Source organism: Otolemur garnettii, unplaced genomic scaffold (genome assembly GCF_000181295.1).
Source record: "Otolemur garnettii isolate 467f Iridium unplaced genomic scaffold, OtoGar3 scaffold00100, whole genome shotgun sequence".
NCBI classification, from domain to species: Eukaryota; Metazoa; Chordata; class Mammalia; order Primates; family Galagidae; genus Otolemur; species Otolemur garnettii.
This window is the reverse complement of record NW_003852495.1, coordinates 2696735-2700119: the sequence shown is the minus strand read 5'-3', so window position 1 is coordinate 2700119 and position 3385 is coordinate 2696735.

Here is a 3385-nt window from a genome sequence, read left to right as displayed (position 1 = left end):
AGCAAAACTCAAAAAAAAAAAAAAAAAAAAAAAAGACAGTGAAGAACTGCAAAGACTGGAGAGAGACACTATCTACATGAAAGTGTGGAATACGCTGCATAAGATATACAAAAATATCCCCAAGTGTATATACAAATTTAATTCAATGTCAATTAAAATCCTGGTACCTCGGTGACAGACTAAGACTGTCTCAAAAAACAAAAATAAGGCTTGGTAGCTCAGCAGCTAGGGTGCCAGCCACATACATTGGAGCTGGCAGGTTCAAATCCAGCCCGGGCCTGCCAAACAACAAGGTCAACTACAACCAAAAAATAGCTGGGTGCTATAGCGGGTGCCTGTAGTCCCAGCTGCTTGGGAGGCTGAGGCAAAAGAATTGCTTAAACCTAAGAGTTTGAGGTTGCTATGAGCTGAGCCACCATGGCACTCTACCAAGGGCAACATAGTAAGACTGTCTCAAAAAAAAAAAAAAAAAATTGCAGAGATTATAGGTATGAGGCACCACACCCAGCCTCATTTCTCTCTTTTTATCCAGGGAGAAAAATTTTTCCTTCAAGCCTTTCCCAAATTTTTCCAAAGCAAATCACTGGTAAAGAAAGAATAAAGTCTACAGCAGTGTACAGTAAGTAAAATCCTAGCTTTTCACATTCACTTACTAACCTCGCTGACTCACATACAGCAACTTCCAGTCCTGCAAGTTCCATTCATTTTTATACTGGTATATCATTTTTTAGATCTTTAATAGTGTATTTTTACTGTACATTTTCTATGTTTAGATAAACAAATGCTACTGTATTACAATTGCTTATACTATTCAACGTAGCAACAGGTTTGTAACTTAGGAGCAATAGGCTATAGCACGTAGCCTAGATATATAGAAGGTTATGCATCTAAGTTTGTTTAAGTAGTCTATCTTATGTTTACACAACAGCAAAACCATCAAACAATGCATTTCTCAGACACAGCCTCATCATTAAGAAATACATGACTATGTATGGGACAGGGAATGTTCACAGAACATGGGGGACTGAAAGTCTCCAAGGAAAAAGAAGGTAAACAAGGAATAGCAATTATGTAACCATTAATTTGCCTGCCACAACCTAAATGCCTATGAGTAGAATGAATAAAATAAATGTTATATTTATGTGATTAAAGATTACACTGCAGTTATAAATTTGACTATGAAGGAACATATTATTAACATCAAAAAAGATCTCAAAAATGTAACTTTAAGAGTAAATTACAAAAAGATAAATGCCTTTTCATTTATAGACAACTGAAAAACATGGAAAATGCCTTACTTTGGGGTATAAGTACACGTAATAAGAGAACATGGGAATGATTACTTTCTGGAGAGTAGTTATCCTCCCAGGAAGGGAGAGGGAAATCAGCTAGTAGAGAAGGTATACACATTTAACTACATCCGTGAAAAAGTGTTCTGTTTCTTTAAAAATAAAAGGAGATCTGAAGCAATGTGACAAAACATTTAACATTTGTTAAAGCAGAATATGGGATTCAGGTGCATGTTATATTCTTCTATGCATTTTTCTATAAATTTGCAAAGATATTACATTACCTATATTCAGTGATTAAGAAGTATGTTTACCAGAGAAGCAGAAGCCTTTGAACATTAGAAATGGTGGCACCTATAGCTCAGTGGGTAGGGTGTCAGCCACATACACCAACGCTGGTGGGTTTGAGCCTGGCCCAGGCCTGCTAAAGCAACAACGACAACTCCAACAAAAAAAACAGCCGGGTGTTGTGATGGGTGCCTGTAGTTCCAGCCACCTGGGAGGCTTAGGCAAAAAAAAAAGCTTAAACCCAAGAGTTTGAGGTTGCTGTGAACTGTGACCTCACAGCTCTCTATCCAGGGCAACAGCTTAAGACTCTGTCTCAAAAAAAAAAAAAAAAAAAAAAAGAAAGAAAAGAAAAGAAGACTACTGAAACAGAAATGCTGGGGGTTAAGGGCCAGCAATGATTTATCTAGCTTTGCTAGTGAGTTTTGAGAATGATTATCTATACAAATACATTACCAAACACTCACATTTATTTAAAATGATACTTTAGTCAACTGAATGCTATTAAGTAGGTCTAAATAACTCAGGTTGAATTCTCATATGCAGTATATATGAGTTAAGAATTTTTTTAAATCATCTATAAAATATATTTAATTCCAAACCTACATGAAGTTTGAGATTTGTTTTTTAACCCAAACACAAGAATTCCTTAGTCTCATGAGTAAACTCACCATTTAAAATACATCAATTTCACTGATACAGGAATGAAGATGAAAGGGTGATTAAGACAAATCACCATTAAGCAAAAAAGGGACACAGGGATACATATTTTGTTAGCTCCTCATGTGACACTCCCTGAAGTTACCTTGGTTTTCCACTAGAAGATGCATACTCTGAGCGAGTGTGGCTCCATTTATGCCCTGAGGTTTCTTCAGCACATGTCATCACACTGTCAAATGACTAGGGACCAGCCGTGGAAAGAAAACATCCATCTATAGACCAGATAATGTCAAACAACTGACTCCATGAAACAGAAAAACTATGGATGGTCTATATGAGCTTTAAACGGTCACCTGTCTTCTATTTTTTTTTTTTGTCTTCTTCTACACTTAGTACTTAATCTACTGCAAAGATTCTAAATTGTCTTGAGTACCATACTCATTGACATTCAAGAGAATATCATAGGAATGCAAGGACATCAGTGACACCACAGACATTAGCATTAAACCTATGGTAAGTTTTTTTAAAAAGTAAAATCATTCCTACATTTTGCAACTTTATGTAGATCTACTATAGCAGATATAGATATATGCATAAATCATTCATGGGCATCCAACACGGCATACTGCTGGCTATAAATGCTTATTTATGATGGTGGATACCATCAAAATTATGCATGAACCTTTTTTGTTCATCAGCTTTCCTGAGCGTTTGTGTGTTTAATGTATGGCCGACAGCTGAACACCCCTGTGGGAGGTCTGGCAAAAAAAACTCTCAAAAAAGGCAGTGGCTTAAGAAATAAGCAAGTTTTTCCACTCATAAACAGCCCAGGAAGACTGCCCCAGGTCTGAGGGCAGCTCAGCTCTAGACATTCCAACTTAACAGCCTTATACGCTATTCCAGCCAATGGGAAAAGAGAAAGAATGGAAATATAATTCAGAAATTTCTTCCTCAACAGTAAGAAGCAGCAGAAAGTTGCACATTATCATTTCTCCTCACATTCTACCACAGGAGCTTAATCACATGATCTCAATTAGCTAGGAGGTCACACCTACAATTTGTAGAGCTTCCCAAACATTCCAATGGAAGTTAAGAATCCTTTTCCATCCAAAATACAAAGAGGATCACTGAGGCAGAGGCAGAAATAAGCA